General features: G+C 41.3%; 1 protein-coding gene across 4 annotated transcripts in view; it reads left to right on the top strand.

The window, feature by feature from the left end:
- The window catches only part of sema6e (sema domain, transmembrane domain (TM), and cytoplasmic domain, (semaphorin) 6E), a 164,130-nt gene that overhangs the window by 44,127 nt on the left and 97,041 nt on the right, over window positions 1-22,962 (top strand). The window lies entirely within an intron of this gene.

The following is a 22,962-nucleotide window of genomic DNA, read 5'->3' on the forward strand; positions in this document are numbered from 1 at the left end:
CAAGTTGTTTTTTTTTTTCCACCTTAGCAGAAGGGATTCATTTTCCAATCCACTTGCCCTGTGTGATTAATTTTGGGTGAATTGTAAGGGAGGCAATTATTATTTCAAGTCATTTTAGGTATTGCTTAATATTCAGTGGTTACCCTAGGCCATTCTATAGACATTAACTATAAATCATGAAAAATAGCAAGGCTGGAACACGCACAGCCAGAAACCTGATTAAGAAAAGTATTTCTCAGAATGGAACCTCTTGTGATTCATGTAGGTGGTAAAAACCGCACACTGTGTACAGTCTCTCTGTAACATTAACTCATTGGTCGAGCAAACCTTTCATATTAAGTTTCAGCGGGTCTCCCGTCCAACCCTTCATTAACGATGCCCCATTATCCGAATCTCTGGCCCCTCCGAGACTTTGAAACCCGGGCCGATAACGACGCCCGCCGTTTAAAAGGCAACAGTATTCTCACCGTGTCATGTCTCATTACAAACCACCGCGAAATTTGTTTACACTCCTCTCCCGCTCTCTTATCAAGACCTGTTTCTGCAAGGACCGTAGCGGTCTAAAAAGCCTTCATCAAAGAAATGGGTCTGAAAATTTCTACATTAGAGTGAAGTGCAGTTACAGTCTGTTTTCCTTCCTCTGCTGCCCCCCCCCACCCACACCCCCCCTTCCTCAATGTTTCTTAGCTAGATCAATCTTGTTTCCGCACAATTGCACAGATTGTAATCTATTCCAGCTAAAAGGGGAAAAAAAAAAAAAAAAAAAAGCTCAACTTGAAATAGAGCCATTCATCACAGAGTAAACAGCATAACAGAAGGGCCGAGAGAAAAGAGCAGGAGAATGTTAAGAGAAAATGCTCGGGGTAAAGAGAACAGAAAAGAAAATTGCCACTGGAAAAGCAAACAAACCACAGCAACCCTTCGGTCGACAGAAGTCAACGAAGCCCGACCGCCGTTCCCCCGGCTCTCACGAGGATGTGACATTTAAGACGGAGGTGTCTTGTCTTCGCAGGCCTAATTAACATTCCACGATATGCCAGCTGGAGATGGACACCCTGCCAGCGCTGTCCCCTTTCTTTCCTTTTTCCATCCATCGGACGTGTTTGTCCATGAAGTTCTTTACTTCCTCTAAATGTAAGCGGCTCCTCAGTGAAGGTTCCCTCACGCCCCGAGGTCTTTATTTTGTGACGACGCACACAGGCTCTGTCAGTGTCGTCTCAAATGTTCCACTGTGGTCACTCTATTTGCCATTGCCAGAGGTGTCAGGCAGTGGTAACCATGGTGACGGTGTTAGGCCTGAATTGTTGGAGGTCTTAGAGCCCCCGGGGCACCACAGATCTAACTACAAGAATCTGTCGGGCTCGATACACTTACTTTGCCAGGTCGGTTACAGTCCTCTGACAAAAGTCAAAGAAATGTGTCACAAGGCCCTCAACCGTACTTCAACACAGCAGCCTAAGAGCTCTGATATGACTTTCCATTTGTATAGCACATATGGAAACCTTTCTTTTATCAATTTAGTGCCATCTTTTGTTCATAAATGGACAGTGATTTGATGTCTTTATCACACTGTACTTCCCAGAGATCTGTCGAATTCTGCAGGTTGTAGCGTGACAGCCTGCCTCACTCTGTTGATGAATTTTGACAGGTAGTCACACCGTAGGCGGTGCTCTCTTTTTAGTTCTGCCACGATTATCATTGCCGCTCATGCTAATCATTCACATGTAACTGTTTATCTCAAGCTGTCGCTGCATCTGAGAAGAAGTGCACCAGAGAATCTCTCTCAGAAATGACCATGTAGATGTTTAGAGCAGTAAAATTAAAATCTTGAACGTGAACTAGCTACAGGTTGACTCACTATTGACATATGTGCATCTACAGGAGCATTTAATTACATGCCTACTGCTATTTTCTGCACAGCTGACATCACCACAAAACCAATTTTGAAGACCTAAAGACTCTTTCACACCAAATTTCTGCACAAAAACATGAACATTTTTGCATATTTCACACAGGCCAGAACTGGCATAGGCGCATTATGTTTTTTTTATTCGGAGCCTGTTTGATTTCTGCCTTGTTTGTATCAAACATCTGTTAAACCAATAAAAAAAATAAAAAAAATCTGCATTCACTTACACCATTGCCGTCCACAAGCAGCTGATAATTTTAGCGCCTGAACACAAGAGTTGTGTAACAAACAGGACAACGAGTACAAAACTGAAAGAAAAGGCATGTCAAAAAAAAATTACAGACAACAAAAGGGAACACGGACGGCGGCTGTGTAGAGCGCAGCATTATACACGTGTGCTACTTAGAAGCTAAAAATGTCATCTCAGCCTTTTTTTTGCAGGACAGGTTAAAAGCATTCAGATAACCTTCTGTGATACATGCATAAAAAAAAAGAAGTACATGATACAGAAAGTGGGCAGGCAGCAGGATGGAACAGAAGAATCGAAATGAAAGCTGTGGAGATCCCGTCCCTGTTCAGAGCACAGGAGGAGGGTTCAGTTTTCCAGCTGTTAATATGCAGAAATTCCAAATTTGTTATGAACTTCATGTGGAAAAAGTCCCTTTCTTTCACCCTTCACATAATAAATGATATAAAGTGATATCATTTTATAAGAATGTTGAAATATATTTGCTTGCTATCTTGCTTTCTGTGTGGGCAGCATTTAATAAGAGTGATACACACATTGTTACGACTAGCAGTGATCTTTGAACCTTATCCAAATGATACAGCATGAAACTACACCAGATTTGATTCAGAATTTTGCAGAATAACCAAAAATACACCAGATAAATAGGCCGTCTCCTGGTGTCAGTAAGTGTGTGTGTGTGTGTGTGTGTGTGCTGTATTGTGATTTATTCATCACCTCAGTGTTTGGCTGCTTATCAGCAGTGCAGGCAAGTATTGAGCTTGTGGAGATGACAGAATTGCAGGGCTGGCTGTGCTGGGCTGAATCTCTGAGCCTGGAACAATAGACGATGAAAATGAGAGTGGCAGCGCAGGGTTGGGGGTGGGGGTGGAGGGGGGGGCGTTGTCACTTGTGTGAAAGATGGATGCCACACAGAGCCCGGGCTGGAAAGTGGGACAGCTCTCAGAAGGACAACAGAGAGACAAGGGGACAAGATACCAAATACTGTTTATCTCTAGATGTCCACAGCTACAGAGTCAGCGGCCTGAGCAGATCTTTTGAAGCACTGGTTCAGCAGCCCGCTCTCTGTTTCAGTATCCAAGCCTGATAAATAATAAGCATGAGTGGTTTTTTTGGTTTTGATATTTGGGACCCCTCCCTTGCTGTCAGTTCAAATGAAACTCTAATTTCGACCGCGTGCGTCTGTGAGTTTGCGCTCCTTACTGTAGGTGGAGTTCTCTCCCACTGGTAGCACATTCCGGTGACATTTCATCGTCTTTGATATCCTTGATTGTGTACTCCACCTCAACTAAAACACTGTCTCTCAGCCCGCGTAAGTCTCTGTGGACTGTCTCCACTGATCAATTCCTCAGCCCATCTGTCTGCCAGGTTTATTCACAGGGCTGCACAGTAGGCGAGACGAACCCTCGCGGCAGGAGTCTTCATTAAACCAATCCTCCCTCCCTCCTCCTCCCTCCATCCTCCTCCTCTTTCTACCTCTCCCCAGGCCTGGGCAAACTTAATGAGAAGATTCGATCAGCTGGCTTCCCCCCACCCCTCCACCCACCTTCCTGGACTCCATCCTCTTCACCCTGCCATTGTCTTCCTCCCACTTCTATTTTGACTCATTCACATAGTTGGACAGTGGCTCCTGATCTCCATTCCCGCCCTGAACCCCAGTCATCTTCCATGGAAGTTTCTATCTGAATACAACAACATTGATCTAGTCTGAGAAGTTATCTTAGTGAGGTCACTCTGCACTCAATGATTTATCTGTCTGAGTTTCAGTTAATCATCCACCAATCCAGTGTAAACAGCTCCAACATTACAATAGATATTGAACAGATGTGGCTGATCCACATTAAATACCGTTTCTTAGGCGGTTTCATTATAACACTTAATAAAATACAATTCCATAAACCTAATAACCTCTAAAAAGGTTTTGTAAGAAGTTTTAAGCCATCTGATCCTGATGCATCTTGTCTTGTGATCAGTTGAAGACAACCTAAACCATTGCTAAACCTGTCAAATATAAGGCATTTGCTGTGTGAAACAGCTCCTCTGCCCTTTTCCTTTAAGATTAATGTTTAATTACATAAAAGTGAACTAGTTTTTTGTTGTAGCGGTGGTGGTTGTTGTTGTTTCAGGCGTCACCTTCACTCTAAAACACTGAAATACAAATTTTAAATCGGCCAGTACCCAAAATTATTGGAAGGTAACAAGTAGGTATAACAGCGTCCTGTTTTGATCTAAATTCTGTCGTAGAAGGTTTTCACCTTGATAACGATAAATTAATATTGCGAATACAAATCCTGGCATGAAGATTGTTAAATTTAAAGATTCTGAACAATTTTCTCCGCCCCCCCCCCAAAAAAATCTGCTTCAATATGGAAAAAACCTGTATCTGCAGAACCTGCTCTCGTCGAATCTCTAGTCTACCTGCCTGCTGTGCCGTGTGTGTGTGTGTGTGTGTGGGAGGTGGGAGTGATAGTGTGGCTCAGTTGTTCTGCCAGAGAAATGGATTTGCAGTGATGGATGGCATCAGTGGCACTGTACAGGTCTCAGCCTGTTGCTGAATCACAGCTTTAAACTAATTTTGTGGGCACAGCAGAGCCGTTGTGCTTTGTGCCCGAGCTCGGGACCTGGCTCGTCTAACCGCGCTGCCGGAGCTTGCATGCCAATTACCCCCACCAACCTGCCAAGAAGAGCAGGCAAAGCAAGAAAATAAAGAAAGTATTTGCTCACTTGCTGAGGCAAACACTTTGCCTTTAGTGTTGTTCTTATTCAGTGCCATAGGTAGCGGGGGGATAGTCACGCCGTGTGATATTCTACGGACGACCCCTAGATTCATTTAATTAAACTCGTCATGGTCATTTTGCTTCGCTGTTAAGATTGTTAACAGAAGTTTCTGCACGATTCACCACATCTCGGACATCTTGACAATTTATTCTGTTTTTATAGTATAAGCTTCAGATCTATCTTAAAACTATTTAGCTCGCTGCACAGTGTTTACCTCGTACGTGCTCCGCAGAGCCATGGGGAGAAAAAAAAAAAAAAAACTAAATGGAAAGAATGTCAAGAGTGACTTTTTAGGGGTTGAATTAATTTCACTCCAGATATTTTCTCATCACGTCTTCCATTTCTAATTTTCTATAGACTGTTAAGCTTCGCACAGGTTTTGTATAATGATGAGAAGTTAAGCATTGGGAAAACATCCTGAATTGAAAATCCACATCGCAGCAAAGAATTGTTTGTTTTCAGGATATTGTGAGCTATATACTGCTTTCACACACTTTGAGGAATTACTGAACAATAATCTGCTTCCATCGTCTTCCCCTGAGGCTTTGAACTCTCCTTTACCTCCCATTTTTTAAACCTTTTCTTGACAGGTTTTGTTATAGCAGTTGAAGCCAATAACTTGCACCTGGACTCACCTGGTTGTATGTTTTTTTTTTAAAAATGGAGAGAGCATGTACAGTCAGTCCCTTAGTTTGTGCTGTAGGGTAGTAATTTACTCTTGTGGTGCAACAATTGCAGAGAATATGGTGAGTAAATATGAATAGCTTGTTATGTTGTAAGATATGTACAATCATGACGGTGCACTTGAGTGTTTTACTGGTCTGGTAAGTGGGAAGGCCAACACAGCAGCTGCCACTGATCTGTACAGTTCTCACTACAGTCACATCTGCATCCAGCTGCAAATTTTGACCACAGCAGCAGTGACAAAAAAAAAAAACACTGCAAATCTGCTCGTCCATGTTTTTCCGCCACCTTCATCTCTAATCTCTAACGGCGTGCTGGAAAAACCGGCAGCGTGATGCCATGTCGCCCATTCATCTGCTTGGAACATGAAAGGTTTCCTCCAGTGATTTTAGTACCGCACTTCAATAAAGTTTGAGGTTTTTGATGCTTTGATTTTTAACAATACTCTTTTTTAAAAATCAGTCTCTGAAAGATGCCAAGAGATCCTGACTTGTTTCACCTCGAGCATCAAAAACACACTCGATCTTACATTTTTCCCACAATGAAAACAAAAACCACCGTTCATCAGAACTTCCCCTGCCTTGTAAATGTCTTTCCACAACTCCACACAACCCCAGGCTTTTTTTACACAGGCTTTCTGATATGTAGCTGTAGCCTCCAAGCCTAATCCGAGATCATTAATGACGTCATCAGGATCATCGGGGGCCACAGAAGAAGTTACACAACACATTTCACAGGCTGTAGAGTGTTCCTTATGACTAGAAAGCTGATGCTGGTAGTTTGTCACAATATAAAAGTGTTTTTTTTAGGGTGGATTCATCCCTTAAATGTTGATAAAACATTCCAACCTTTCAGACCAGCCTGTATTGATGACCTGTCCTGAAGCAGGTGAGATGATACAAACATTAAACTGAAGTTATTGCATATCTCTCTGCACCCCCCTTCCCCCTACCTCCTCCCCAAAAAAAATGGCGATCTCTCCTCCCTTTTTAGAATCAGACAGAAGGATTCGTGGCAGCAGTGTGTGACCTCAAACCCGTTTGGGTCTGTAATGCATTAAGATGAATGCAGCCGTCCTACTGTCAGATGATGAATTGCGGGCTGCAGTGGAGGCTCTCCGCTATGTAAAAGAGGCGCTTGCAGACATGGCACTTTCATCAATCAGAAGAGGAGTGGGGGCGTGGGGGGGGTGGAGGAAGGACTGCTGTAATGTTGTTACACTGCAGAATGAGGAGCCTCTGTTTATATGCAGCAGACAGACCTCCTTTTTTCTCTTTTTAAGCTGTTTGGATAATGCTTCTCTCCATGTGGGATGAGGAACGTGACTTGGGAGAGTGCATCAGTGCAACGTTTAGTTGGATAAAGTTCTTATTTTGAGCTTCATTCAGAGTTTCCCCCCCACTTCCGCATATCCGCCCTACAATTTTCTTGTTTTGCTCAGACGGCAATATCAAGGTTTCAATTAAAGTGACACCGGGGGATCTCGCATTCACACTTAGTCACAAAAACCGAGAGACCAGAGCTCCCTGACGGTGAGTCTGGAGCTGCTTGGTCAATACTCGAGAAAACCCCGGAGAAGAGTTTGGCTCGGTACGACGCCCTCGGTTTGAGTGACGGTGTGTGTGTTGGAGCAGCGGAGGGGTTCACGGGGCAAATACAGGTGAGCAAGGCCGGTGTCATTCCCAGGTGACAGGTACAGAAAGCAGAACAGGACTAAGAAGTTTTTCCTGTTTTCTTCTCTGGCTGTGGTGTTCCTCTCTCTCTCTCTTGCTTGTTGTCAGGAGTAGCTCATTAAGGATCCGTTACAGTTGAATTTTCTCAGCTTATTTGAGTGTTCTTTTATGAAGCGTTTCCTAAATCCTCAGCAGCAAATTGCCACAGAATATTATACCTTTTCTGATAATTCAATTGAGAAACGTTTTCAATTGAACGAAAACGAAATTCAATGAAATATTGTTGTTTTTTTTTAAACAAATAGAGCCAAGAATCAAACCAGAGCGCTTACTGCGTACCTATGGAAACGTGTCAGTATTGAAAGTCTCATCAGATTCTTCTTCAGTCTTTATTATTTGATCAGATGTATCCTGACATATCCTCAGGATATCAAGAAAGTTTTAAACAGTGTTTTTGTTGCAGGTAAAGTTCTCGTATGGCTGCTTGACAATAAAACACCATTAAAAACTGACGAAAAAAGAAGTTTGGCATATTTTGTTCAATGGAAAAAAATGGTTGTGTAGGAAAAAACATTTAGATATTCCTCAAATCAATGTAGTATCAACACAGAATCTCATGTATCACATTTGCACCCGTAAGGGAAAAACAATACCCAACCCTAATCCTCATGAGTATTATTGTAATACTACTGTGATATAAACTTTCATATACCATGATAGATTATAGTAATATAGTCCACCTCATCTTCAAACACACCTCCCCACCTCCCTCTGTCATATTATACCTTCCTTCCACCTGTATTTTCTGTCTTTTTCTACAAACAGCACCTTCTTTTAGCACCTCAAAGGATCTAATCATTCTCTTTTTCTGTGTGGGTTTCTGATCTCTTCCTCAAAAACCTGCTATATATCTCCACCTCTGTGTTCTCTCCTCTCTCCCTTCCTGTTGCTACCCTCTCATTCTCTCTGCGTGCGGTCGCTGAGTCGTGGCAGTTCTTGCGGCGGGAGGTGTGGTGTAACCCCGGCTGTTTTGGCAGATAAGCCTCAGCCTGCCCACCTGCTTCCCTGCTGCTCATCAGCCAAATAGGACTCGCGCTGTCACCGGTATTCACTCCGCGGCGGAAGGTTGCCACCTCGACGGATCCACCGCTGCCGCCGCCGCCGCCTCACCGCTTCTAATTCTCATCCCTGGGAAGGATGGAGAGCATCCAAATCTCCTAGAAACAAACAGCAAATGTAGAAGTCTCCAAAGAATCAAACCATTGAGTGGTAAAATTGCTCCTTGTCAGTCTGTTTTTGAAATGACAAAATGTTTAATTTATTTTCATTTCACCTTTTTTTTTCCAAAAAAAACAACAACAAACAAACCAGATTTTGCTGGTATAGTCTCTCAAGGTCAGGGTAATGCTTGTTCAAGTAATAAAATGATAGAAAATTGACAACTAGAGCTGCAATAACTGGTCAATTGATCGATCAACAGAAAATTATTTTAAAACTATTTTGATAATTAATGAATTATTTTAGTTGTTAAGCAACTTTCAATTCCCAAATATGATGCGTTTAATGCTTTTTAAAGATTTCTGAGTTTCATTCAAACCTATAAGTGGTATCAAACATACAAGCTTTCTCTTCAGACTCTGTATGGAGTCTGGAAATGAAAGGTGGTAACAAGAGGACCAGTAACAAACCAGTAATTCCCTTAACGTGTGTCACTGAAGCAGCCTATGATTGTTCAGGAAGGGCCAGTTTGACCTGCTTCTTCGCTTTACTTCATTGTCATTATCTGTAGTTCAGATAATTTACAGCTGTGAAATTAGACGGCAGCAGTCAGATTCCAGTCTGGAAGAGACTGTGACCATTTAACGTTGTTTTTGTGAGTACAGGCATCCTCTCAGGGCACTCGTGTGTCTACACAAACCTTTAGCGCTGTGATTCTCTTTAATTGATTTGTTACCGCACTAATGACGGTTATAACATCAAGTTGTCTCTTTGATGATCCAATCACCGCCCCCCTCCTCCTCCCGGCCCCCCCGGGTTGCCTGCCACACATCTCGACGCGGATGCTGAGCTGTGAACGTATGAAAGCTGGCGGTACAACGTCGGATTTACAGTCGCAGCTTTATTCCCGCGCCTCTAGCCAAAGAAGCGATCGCCTGGTGAAAAAGCGGTAAAGGTCAATGAACAGCGACTCGGTTATTGTGTGGCAGATTGAAAAGGAAATGATTTTGTGGTGCAGGCAGGGGGAAGGTATGTGTGTTTGCATGACAGAGAGAGAGAGAGAGAGCGAGAGAGTTGAGGTGCAGCCCTGTGCCCTGTTCTTCCTGTTGAGGGTTTCTCTTGGCAAGCGAGTCTTCCACCTGACCTGTCAGTGTTAGTCAGCCTACAGGGTTGTGAAATGACCCACCGCAGGGCTAACCCGGGGGCGCAACCTCTTTCAGCTGTTCCCTTCGCACTGTTTGCTCCCCGACTATGTTTTATTCTTTTTCCATCTCCGCTTTATATATTCGCTCGCCACACCTCATTCGCTTGCTCTTTTCACTCTCTCACGTAGGCAGAATCTCTTTACTTTCTCTCTCTCCCTCTCTCTCTTTTCTCCAGAGAGTTAATGATTCCTGTTTGGATCCGGTTTGCAAAGGCTTCAATAAGAATCACTTAATGTAGTGAGAGAAGAAGAAGAAGAGATGGACCACTGAAAATGTTCCAGGAATAGGAACAGCCTATCTCAACAGCCCCGTCTTGCTTTTCTGTGGTTTTTGGCCATGTCTGATGCTCTTGCATTATGTACAAAATGAGAATGCCAAGTTTCTTTTTTGTTTCCTCTTTTTTTTTTTTCTTCACTTCAGTCGCTGCAGTAAAAAAAAAACTCCTTCATCCTCACAATACTCAGCTCTACCTGCAAGTTTGAAGCTCAAGTTTTTTTTTTTCATTTTTGGGGGAGTTTGATTACAGTGAGCACATCCGCTCCGCTCTGGCCCAACACGCCGGCGTATTGTACTTTCCCTCTGATGGTGAAGAGATGGATTATGGAAAGAGATTGATCATCGCGGCGTGGACATCAGTCAAGCTGACAAATGGCAAGCCCCAAACTTGGAAACCCATTAGCTAGACAGAGGCAGGACTGAAGCAGGGCCAAACCCCACTGATTTCCATGAGCCTCCGTTCCAAAACAAAAGGCCCGTTGCCAGGCCGCGACATGACGGCAGGTGTTAGCACCACCTCACGTCCTTTTCTGGCCTTCGCCGCCATACCGGCCGGCGTGTTGACATAAGGCCGAGCCCCAGTCATTAACGAACAAACCCTACGAAGAAACAAGAAGGGGGTCGAGGTCGTCTTTTCTTTTAACCGTCATGACTCATGCAATTGGCGAAGGGGCTCTGTGGGAGTTAAAAATATGCGCTTTGAATGGCATTATGTTATTATTTACCGCCCAGTGTTTACAGTTTAAGACTGATGTCATAATTAATACTGAAATCTGGACAAAGTAAAGTTTTTTTGGAATAAGGCCCCCTCCTCACATGCTAAATTAAAAACACATGTGAAGCAGTTGTTGCACTCCTATCCATCTTCCTACTATCCTTCTCTTACTGGACATCTGCCAGTTTGGAATAATTTTGATTTAGAATCATATTTTCACGGCATGGACCGGCTCAGAACAGGTTTTATTTTTTCTGAGCTTCTCTCTGACAAAACAAGGTGAGAGGTTAGCTTTTACTGCCTTTTGACTGAGCTCCGCAGAGAAGACATTGTTTGGTAGGCATCAGCAAGTGCAGTGTTTTTCTTTTGTGTCTTTTGTTTTAGCAGCTGCTTTTGCAAAGGAAATATCGTTTTTTTTTTTTTTTCAAACAGAAATAAAGAGTCAGTACGGAGAGAGGAGGAGGAGGAGGAGGAGGAGGAGGAGGGAGGAGGGAGGAGGGAGAAACATTAGCTTCTCTAAATGATGTGCCAGAACTCTACAGCTACAGTTACTGTAAAATAACACTGAATATACCAAGGAGATGTTTACAAGGATGTCTCGGAAATCATGTTTTGATTTTCGCAACTTTGTCTCCAAAATGACATTTTGAGCGAAGATGAATCTGGATTGATGCAGTGTAAATATTGATGGAGAGAGAGAGAGAGAGAGTTTACATTTTATTAACAAGGCGGTTGGTTGGAAAAGCATCGGCGCTGATAGTTTGAAGATTAGGTTCACAGCACAACAACACTGCTCTTAAATGCTGGTAGAGGACTGGGGGTAGGGGGGGGGAGTCTGGGTGCAGAATCGACTGGTGGAGTGAAATTTTTTCTGCTATAGACGGAAGAGAAAATTGGCGTCATTTCAGTGCATGATTATAGCCGGTAAACAAAACAGAAACTGAAGTGTGTGATGTCGTGTTTTGAAAGTAGTTGCCTCATCGCTGCAGACAGAGCAAGAGTGTGAGTGTGTGTGGATGTGTATTTTTGGAATTTCACACTCTTGTTGATTGACACCCCCAGTGACACACAGGTAGAGGTAGAGGAGAGAGAGAGAGAATGCAACTTTACAGGAAATGTCACGATTCCCATGTAGATATAGAGCGAGGAATGTCGCCCGACTCTTCCTCGAACTACCCGCGTTTGTTGATGAGCGATAGTGAGGAGCTTTAAACCATAACAGCGTCATGTGGAATAAAACGTGTTTCCTCTGTGACTTGAAACAAGCCCAAAACACCAAAAAGAAGCGTAAGTAATTATTTATCATGTCTGTCTTCTCTGTTTTTAGAGCACTTAGTCTATAGCTGTGTATGAGCTTATGAGCAATTTAACCTTTGCCGTTACTTGAAGTCGCAGGCTTTTAACTCTCATTATAGATGATTGTGTACCGTGAACACAAGGGAAATGTGATTTTCTACTTTTTTAAATCAGGGACTCAAATTATAACCTTGAACTTTAGACTGTTGTTCTTTCCACAGTGAGATGACTCTTCATGGAAATATACCGACATAAAAATAAACTGGACAGCAGCAGTTGTTGCCCAGAAACAGCAAGATACAATTCGATAAAAAAAGAAAATAATTATACAAATGAACAAAGAAGCACAATCAGGTAAATATTCAGTAGTTGCTTAAAACTATTCATTATTGTTTTGCAACAGTTAGTCAATTAGTTGATTAATCAGTCACTATTCTGATAATCTAATAATCGTTTCAGTCATTTTCTAAGCAAAAAGTAGTTCCAGCATCTCCTCTGTGAAGATTTTCTCTGTTTTTAAATGATTGTAAATGGAATATATTTGGCTTTTGGATTATTGGTCAGACAAAATAAGGCGTTTGATGATGGAAAAATGTGATGGACATTTTTCACTGTTTTCTGAATTCGTATACACCAAACAATCGATTAATCAAGAAAATAATTGGCAGATAAATCAATAATTAAAATAATAATTAGTTGCAGCCTTAAAAATAATAAAGAGTAAATAAATGTAACCATGTCACCATCAATACCAGGGCAAATTAAAATATATATTGATAGTTGCCACCTTGATCTCTCAAACATAAAGTTTTGGGAGGTATTAATGTAAATATCTTTTCTTTGAAGTTAGTTCTGTTAACAAAAAAGAGATTTTTCAACAACAACCTCAGTCTCAAACAGTTACTACACTGAAGTCATTAGCAAGAATGTAATATACACCACTGGCTGAGTCTGAAACTTATATTTTTCTGGGAGTAGATTTGTTAAACTTGTAAGTTTTCCATTTGACCCTTATTTAACCAGGACGGTCTTTTGACATTGAAATATCCTTTCTGTGATGGAGTCCTGGCTAAAAAGTGGCAGCACATTTGTTACACAAATGAACACAGACTCTGTGCGCTAATGGACGAGAAGTGAAGAAAAGGAAGAGGGAGGGGGGGGATAAATTTAAAAGGTAAAACCTAAAGAGGAATTGAACCATATATCAAACAGAAAAAGATGGGGAAAATGTAAAAGTCATATACTGAACTATACTAACAGCACACTGATTCCACGAAGAGTAAAGTGACTTTTAATGGGTCCACTTGCCCATTTCTGTCCTTTAAAAGCCTTTTAAGATGACTAGTGTCTGTAATTTCAGGCTGTTTTTGTAGTTAATAACAAGCTGGTGGAGTTGTACACTTAAGGACTCATTTTTAGAATAACCTTTTCTAGCATTAAATGACTTTAGTGAACTAGTGCAACCACTGTTTGGTGCTTTTGAACTCAAAGGACATCACCAGCCCCTTGGATTCAGATATAGTGTGAACCTTGACCTCTACTTTTTAATAACTTTGAAATATGCTTTTATTGTCTTGGTGTAAGCAGTTAAATCTCCCCAACTCAAACCCAACAAAAACAACAAACTACTTGTGGCTGGATTGTCCATCTGTGGTTGACTATTGGAGGGATTTGAAGACAATATGAAATTTCATCTACCATCTAGATGCCGTGTTTACTGAAGAGCTTTGCACACCAGGAAACTGGAAAACGGGAGCTTAAGAGTGTGGCTGTCGAAAAGAAAAAAAAAAAAAAAAAAAAAAAAAGGGGACGGCGTTGACAAGGCAACAGGAGCTCATTATCTCGTTGTCTATGCTGGTCCACGGTGCTCCATTGATGGGTGCCAGAGGAGAGTTTGGAGCAGACAGATGGGGTTGCACCCTACGTTTCACACAAAAGACGATTGAGAAGGAATAACACGTCCACGGAAATGACATGTCGGCGCTGTAATCCTGGATTACCTGTCTGCCTTCGCTCTCCTTCGCCGTGTGTCTGCGTGTCGCACGTTCCACATCAGACAAGATAACAAACAGCGACTCAGCCTCAACCGCTGCGAGACTGTGTTTGATCTGTATTGTCAAGATACAAAATATGTGCAGCGGGAGCCCAGATATCTCACCCTCCCTCCGCTCATCCTCTCCTGTCCAGTTTTCTTTAGAGGGAGCCTGAAATAGCTGGGACAGGCTAGACTGAGGCAACTTTGGTAGACGGAAAGAACGTGTTGCTCCAGTCATGGCCCATATCATATTACTAATCATATCTGATTTTTGTTTACGTTCTGATCTTATCTACTGCACTCAAAGATGCAACCCTGATGTGCTGCAGTTATCTTCTTCTAGTCACGTAAAGGAGATATGCGTAAAAGATGCCACAACTGTTTGGTTTCACATTTCAGCGTTAAAGCATTTAACAAAAGTTCTTCTGCACACCTGTATGAAAGTATTTGGGAGCAGGTGTGTCTGTAAACCACTCAAGAAGAAGAAAAGGATGAGAGAAGGTCCTGCAAACACTAGAACATTTTATTGAACAAGCAGTTCATCGCTATTTATGTAGACAGTCATTTAACATAGCTTGTTCAGACAGGTATTTACATATTCTGCATACATAGGAATTTGGTCAACTTTCCCAGATAAACACAGCTAATGTGGATCCGTTGAAAAAGCCAGACTTTTATCTGCAGACCAGTTGTGTGTGCAGGAGTTTACTTCTGATTTCACCTCTTTTCATGCACCGTACCAGTCTAGAGAGCCCCTGAATAGGAGTTAAACTTTATTTATTGAAATAGGTCGTCTCATTGAGGTCAACATCACTTTCAAGAGAGACCTGAAGACAAAGAGAAACATAGAACCAGGACTTGATGACCTCAGTTTAACAAATGTTAAGTGAAGTTGAACCTTGTGGCTCGTAGACCTGATGAAGCTCTTTATTATATCGCAGTGTCCTTTTCTATATTGTTTATATCAGTTTTATTAAATTCCATCTTGGGCAGTCAATAAGTACAGTATGTCGTTTGTAGGTTGCTTACCCCAAAATCCAATTTGGTTCCATTTATTAACGCGGTCCATGTGGTGCTATTTGAATTGAAAACTGTCATCTGTGTAGCTTTTTGCAGTTACTGATCAGAAAACATCAGTTTCAAGTAAATTATGGAGAGAAAACTTGAACATATTTCAGTCTCAGCGTGTGCACATGGTCAGAGAGATCTACATCAGCAGCTCTGTGGGTGAGGACGGTCCTCAGAGATTGGCTTGGACTGCTGCCACTGGTCAGATTACAGCCACAGGAGTTTGGAGAAGAAAAACCTCCAACGAACAGGCCTGATTCTCACTCTTGTTCAATCCCTATCCTTAACATTTTATTTATAGAGTAACAACTACAGTGCTTTTGTGAGTTGTTAACATTTGTGTCTCTCAGCGGTGAGGTTTTCCTCAGTGTTTCCTTTAGGATTTTTTTTTTTCCAGCAGCGGAGGGGAAAAGGGTTTCGTTGTACCTGGGTGGTTCGTGCGTGCCGCCGGCGTAGTACGCTTATCTAATCTGTATATCTTGAATAGATTATGTGGTTTGTAGGCAGAGCCAGACTTCAGTGTTTACAGTGTGAATTGCTATTAACAACATGTCTCCAATTTGAATGTGTATATTTGCTGTCAAATAATTTGTTGGATACCAAATAATACAATTGTGGAATAGAGTTAATATTTTCCCAAGAGTGCATATTGTAGGTTTCCCCATTCCATAGTTGGGCTGTCCAGTTTGTTCAGGATGGAGGCTAATTACAGGCTATTATTTAATTATTATTAATTTTTTGCCGCCATCCTGTAGACAAAGTGTGATAGAACTCATGTGTTGTACAACGTCTTCCATGGACTTAGATATCATCAAGACAAAGCAGTTAAAGACAATGAACAATAAATATATTATTAGTATAATGTCATATACAGTATTATAAACAGGGTAAACAAAACCATGTAGCTTGTAGCTTATATAAACATTGTTAGCAAGCATTTTACCGTTTATTGCAGTAATGTTACCAATCTCAGTTCGCTAATGCTAGCTGGAACATTATTCCATGATATATTATTAATATTAATTATAATTAGTTGGCCATAAACATCAATAGAGAATACATTACAAATGTTTATACAAACTGTAAAATCTATCTAACTTAACGTTAGCTAGTTAAATTTACCTTTCTTCTTGTTTTCGGGTAACGTCATCCCATTATCAGCCTTGTTTGTCTCACTGACTGAGGAGAAAAATGCTGTACTAGCACTGTTGTTTATTTGGTTGTCATGACTTTGCGAGTGATTGACATCCTGTCACCGTTCCAGTCGCTCATCCTTAAAGCAGAAAGAGAGCAGACGACCGATCGCTGTGAGTTGCAGTGAAGCAGACGGCGCCGCAGAGTCGTGTAATTGCGACTGCAGGACATTATGCAAAACGTATATAACGTAAAACACTGCAGGATGTGTTCTGCTGCAGGTGTTTACTGAGGGGTATGTTTTGTGTTTGCGAGAACTGAGTGGGAGAAAAGGGATTTAGTGTTTTTCCTGTTCATCATTTGCATGATTTCGGTTGGAAGCACAGCGGCAGCCTGCAGAATTTTGTAGTCGCATTTACTTGGCACACACACAGCTGGATAGCTCCGAGAGCAGGCAGAGATTTGATATCTCGGATTCCTTCAAGAAGGCTTGTTTGTCACTCGTATATATATCATATGTGTATGTCAAATCTTTTGACATGCACAAAAAACCCTTGCAGAAGTTGATGAGCAGCGTTCTTCAGGCTGAGTAGAATAATAGTACACTGACAGTAACACTGAAAACCATTCATTCAATCTAATGGGAGCAAAACATGTAAAGTTTGACCTTGTAATTTCAAAGACCCAACAGAGAAAACGAAACATGACATTTAGCCGTAAAATATCTGAAGTCTTTCTGATTCGTCATATAAAGCTCAGCTGCATTCAGATTAAAGCTTTTTTTTTTCTTGATAATCTAATTTCCAAAGCCTATAGCAGTTTTTTTTTTTTTTGTTTGAGTGTTGTAATCCTGTAGAAGCTGAACATAAAGGTTCTTAGTTTTTAACAAATGACCAGAGCCATGCTACAGAAACAACATCACAGGCAGTACTGAAAGCAAGAAATTAATTCAGTCCAAGTCCAATGTAAGCAGGCTTCAAGGCTTCAAAGACGGGACAAAAAAAACACACACACAGGGCTGTACTACAGGTTTTATTTTATTTGTGGTGTTATTCCAAATATATGATTTTTTTTTTTCTGTTAACCATAATCATCTATGTGGCGTTAGCCGAATCTACACACAAACATCAAATTCCCCTTTTTATTTATTTATTTATTTATTTATTTTTAACAGTAGGCCATTTGCTCTTTCACTGCCTTGCTCAAGAACCCCTCCACAGTAGTTTTTGAGACTTGAGGGAATAATAATAATAAAAAAAGATTACAGCAAACAAATGTTCTTCAGGCACTCAGAGCCTCCTGTCTTAACTTGATCATGATTCAGACAGTTTGCTTTCCACCAGGGATGTGCAGAGAACCCAGTATTTGTATTTGTATTTGTCGAGGCAGCAAAATTATTTGTATTTGTATTCGAATAAAAGTGGACAGAGGCTTAAAAATCCTGTTTTTGTTTTTATTACGCTTATAATTTTAGAAAATTAAAGATGAAAATTAAATTGATGTCCTAATTAAGAAATATGCGTCATGTAGCGGGTGGATGTGACTCCCCTCATTGAGACCTGCTGATAGACGTAACAGCAGAGCAGAGGAGAGACACTGAGATAGCGACTATAACTGACCTGCTCGCTGGTATTTGACATGTTGTGTATTTTTTCTTCCCAAAAACAAATAATTCTAAAAATATTTGTATGAAACAAATATTCATAAAAAACCCAAAAAAACCAAAAAAAAACCCACTATTTGTGCTTTGCCGAATAAGGTATTTGTATTCGGGCACATCCCTACTTTCCACAGAAGGAAGCAAGTCAAAGGGACATGAACCCGGATTGAGAACATAATCCGTTACTATGTTCTCAGCTTATTAAAAGCATCTCTGGAGGTTGTGACTCAAATGTGGAGGAATCTCAAAATGTTGATTTTTAGCCTGCAAAGCTTCTTGCAACACAAGGGCATGAGAATAGTTCATATGAATGTGCATATTATTGTATCCAAAATGGATTATATTTAAGTGTGGGTGCAACAAACTGACCCTGACATTTTTGTTTTCTGAATCACGGTTGTCAAACAAAGTTAAAAAATGCTGATATTTGTCTTGATAACTGTTTTTCGATGTGATCGGCCAACTAAAAGAGGAGGTGTCGCCTTTTTTTGTAAAGAGTTGTTAATCTGTCCCTGTCGTTTCCTCTGTGTCTAAAACAAAATAGTTTGAACTCTGGTCTGCAAGTGTTTGTCTGAGGGGGAAAAATAATCCTGGAAAGGTACAAGTTATTGGGTCTTATCGTTCAGCCTCCGCACCTGCGGGTGTGATAGATGTTTTATTTGATTTGATACCCAGCTATGAAAATTCAGGAGTTCTTATCCCGGGTGATAGGAACATTAACTGCTTATCTAACGCTTCTGATCATCTAAAAAAAATCTATGCAATGAATTCAATCTCACACAGCCTATTTGTTCCCCTGCTGGGCCGGATCCCAAAAAATGCAGGAAAGGCCACACTTCTAGATATTATCTTAAACCAACAGACCTCAACCAATTATAAATCTAGTGGTGTTTTTCCTCCCCGACCTCAGTGACGACTGTCCACCGGCATGCATCCGTGACACGAAATTACAAAGACCCAAACCTTGTATCACTGTCGAAAGGAATTATAAACACTTCTGAGCAAGCTTTTTTTCGTTTTGATTTGTACTACAGTGGGTTTATCATGACAATTCCTCATCCAAACTAGATTATTTTATGAAAACATTTAATTCCAGTGCAGACAGGTATGTAAATTTTATGAAATTCAGAGTCAAAAACAGGAAAACGTTGCATGAAAGAAAGTTACAAACAACTAAATCATCCTCTGATTGGTAATAACAACACTGTTATTCAAAATGCTGTATCATCATTTTATTTCTCTATGCACTATCTGATAATAAAGGGAATTTACATTTTATATTTACTGTAATCAGGGCGTCTCGCTCTCTATGGCGCTCCCTGGTTAAATGAAGGTTATGATAATAGAGTAAAGGTTTATTAAAAGATTTTCACTTCACAGGGTGCTAATCAGGCCGGAGATCTTCTTCAAAAGCCACCATAAGGTTCGTGTGAAACTGATTGAGCGCTAAAGTCTCGATTTGAACAAATTGAAGGACCGAACGTTTCATCTGTCGTCATATAGGTTCGATACCGACGCCACATCTCGCCTCGACGCTATTCCTTTGTCACCTCACATGACGTTCGGTTTTGACATTTTCCAATTTAGCTGTCAAAGTTACTGGAAGGACAAATAAAAAAAACAACTCATCAACAAAGCAGCACACACACACACACTCCATTGTAAACGCTATTTGGCCAATAACATCTGAGAGATTTACTAAGGCGAATCAGATATGAATAGATATTCATACATCCAAATCGGTGCGTCACTCACAGCGGGAGGGAGACAATTGCTGTAATTGTGAAGAAGGGTGACAAGATGTAGAAACAATGACGACGTCTGTGTGTCTCACTCACACACGCACACACACACACTCATTCTGTATAGAAAAAGCTCACAGAAATGAATTTTTGCCTGCAGAGGAAAGTATTTGTATCGTCGTGTTTGCATAAATATATGAGTTGAGGTTTTTATAGCAGGGTGACTGTAGGGGGGGGGGTGTGCTGTTTAATAAAGACACAGGTTGGCAGATTGGGAGTGTCAGTGCATGTGGCATACAGCCTCTTCAGGTGATTTATGAGTGCCCTGCTAAGCTATTACATTAAGGGCCCCAGTCCTATTCAGTGAGAGTGATAAGAACAGCCCACCTCTATTGAAACACTGCAGGTACAAGCGTTTTGTTTTAGTGGAATATCACTGCTTTTTGATAAAGGAATTAAGTATGAGGATAATCTAATCATGTTGTTTGTGCTGCAGCTGTAGCTCATCTATTAAGTTAGCGTTTGTGCTTTTTGTCCTTCAGAGTTTGCAGAGCATGTTCAAGGGGAAAGATGGCTCTGCATTGTTTTCATCTTTCATTGAATTTCAAACCGTAAACCCCTCTTTTATTGTATAAACATCGCTGTATTATGCATCGGTTATACTTGCATGAAGCAGCCAAAAAAGAAAAGTTTTTAACCTCTTGAGGACAGCTTCCATTTATTCTGGAACAATTCTCTCCAGAACAATTTGGAACCACCGCTGCAGAAAAGGGGGAAAAAAAAAAAAAGGTGCAAGTCTGCATTTTTCTTCTTCTCGCTCTGTGTGACTTTGGACCCGGTCTCGCGTTTGCTGAGGAGGAACGGCGAGAGGCCGACACAGCGAGGCCAGAGTTCACACTGCGGAGCGCCGCAGCCGAAAAGGCCAGTTGTCAACCGCCGGCGGAGGGAAAAACAACGGGGCATCAGACAGAGCGGTTTGGAAAAAGGACGAGTCAGGGTCGCTTTCAATTAGCACAGCATGTCGTCACTGCAGTGAGCCACAGGGGCTGAGAGGAGGAGTTGAGTGGGGGGGGGGGGGCAGCCGTGAGCTTGGAGAAGGAGAATGAAAGAAAGACTGAAGACAGAACTGAAGTCAGAAAGACAAATGCATGTTTGTTTTACACAATTGATGAGTAAGATCTTGCATTGTACATATTGAGACAAAAATTGTGATAATATATGTATTTTTCTTGCTTGGAAGCTGCTTGTGTGACATGTGGAAATCAGATATTTCGGCCTGTTGCCAAATCTGAAGTATTGACCCACTGAAAGCTGAGGTGGATGTCTGTATTGGAGCTGGTTAGTCACACCCGCCGTCTTTCAAAGACTTTTTTTTATTATTTTTTTTCCAGATTTTCAGGATTTTGGCCCAATTCTCTGAAGTTAGATGCTATTTTACTTTCTTCCCAGCCTTTTTGTGTTTCCTAAAGGCATCTAAAGGTCAACAGCAACTCTTGACAGTTTCTGAATACCCGATGTTTGCTATATTGTCCTTCGGGATGATGTGCGAACATATTCCAGTAATGGCAGCGCAACAAAGCTCCATCTTTAGACTTTTGTTGCTATAGCAGTGGAGTCTGGCAGAGATGAACTCAGAAGTGCCTCCCAGCAGGGTGGAAGAGTGGAATAATTAACAGGTCTAATACATAGACTGTAAGAAGTAATGGAGGTAGCCACTATGATGTCACCCATTGGTTTGCATTTTGACCATCTCCATCTTGGATTTTTGGAGCCATAAAGATCATATTTGGACGAGAGAGTGGAGCTGACGCCGACGCTAGCTGCTAGCTTGGTTAGCACTGTGCATTTACAGTCCGTGGTTAACTTGGATAATGCTAATTTATGCTCGCGAAAAACAGGCTTAAAACCATTAAAATAAAATGTACTTAATGGGAAAAAACTGAACATCTGACTCCTTAGAAGGTCTTTTAGTGCAACCAAAGGCTGAACAAGATGTTACAATGAACTGTCATGAACTGAACACACTGAAATAGTGACAGCTACGACTACACCTTTGGGTAGTACCATGGTTACATTTCCTAAGGCCGTCGTGGTAACGACTTGCCTGTGATGGCACCCACTGTCACTCAAAGTGGCCACGCTCTTAATAATGCATGATTAAGCCTTAAAAAGATTTAAACAGGTGAAATTCACCCCCGGACAGATGTCATGAACGGGGAATTTAGCTACAGAGACCATGTTTATTTCTGCTGTAAAGTTGGGCATTTTATCATGGGGGGGTCTGTGGGGATTAACTCGGTTTTGGAGCCTCAAGTGACCATCGAAGGAACCGCAGTTTTTGGCACTTCCTCATTGGTTTCATTTTTCAGCCCCGGAGGTTTCCGCTTGGTCTGATGTTCTGTGTCATCCTGACAACCCCTCAAGTGCGCCTTTGTGACAAGAAAACATAAAGACCCGTCTCATTCTACTGATGAAGACCAGTCTACTTATGATTCATGACATGAGATAAGAGTACATCATCGACTGTCCGGTTCACAGATGACACAACTGTGTCAGAACTGTGAGATGGACGACGGACTGCATTGCGGCATACAGTAATAGGTTTTCCTCGCAGTGCAGCCAATCGCATGTTCTCTACATGCTTCATGGAAATTTTTTTTTAACCCAGAAGTCAAAAAAAAACCCAGCACAGTTATTGCACTAAATATATTAATGCATGCTGGGATTCTTCTCCTCCAAGGTTGGCAGGAGCCAGCAGAGGAGGATACAACTCTCCATGGTCTGCTGGTGCAGAGGCAGGCTGAGACAAATAATGCAGCTCCCTATTTGGAAGGCATTATCCCCTCAGAAGTGTGAGGCTATTTATGTTGAGTGTGGGCGTGTGTAATGAGTGTGGCCATACCAATGTGCCAATTAGTCTCCTACTCAGAAACTCATATGCATGCCTGCCTCGCCACTTGTTGGGAATTAAGATGTGATTTTGACAGAAATAAATATAGCAGCGATGTCGTTACTGAGCTCGAATGATTCGGATTTTTGAAACCTGATTCTGATATTCATGGAAAAGCATGTGCTTAGTGTTTTCTAATCATTTAGATATCTGGATTTAATTTCTCTAAAAAAGTTTTTGACGATTGAATTGTCCATTGAAAAGAAAGATAATTGAAGTGCTTCTCACAGAGAAATGTATTCATAAGTTTACTCCTGATCCATTTTTTGCAATTAATATGTCCTCAAAAAAAAATGCATCACATTCATCATGTTGGAGGTTTTACAATGACACTAAGTGGCCAGTAATTGACTCTTAATCAAAATCTAAAAT

The sequence above is a fragment of the Thunnus maccoyii genome, chromosome 10, assembly GCF_910596095.1.
Source record: "Thunnus maccoyii chromosome 10, fThuMac1.1, whole genome shotgun sequence".
NCBI classification, from domain to species: domain Eukaryota; kingdom Metazoa; phylum Chordata; class Actinopteri; order Scombriformes; family Scombridae; genus Thunnus; species Thunnus maccoyii.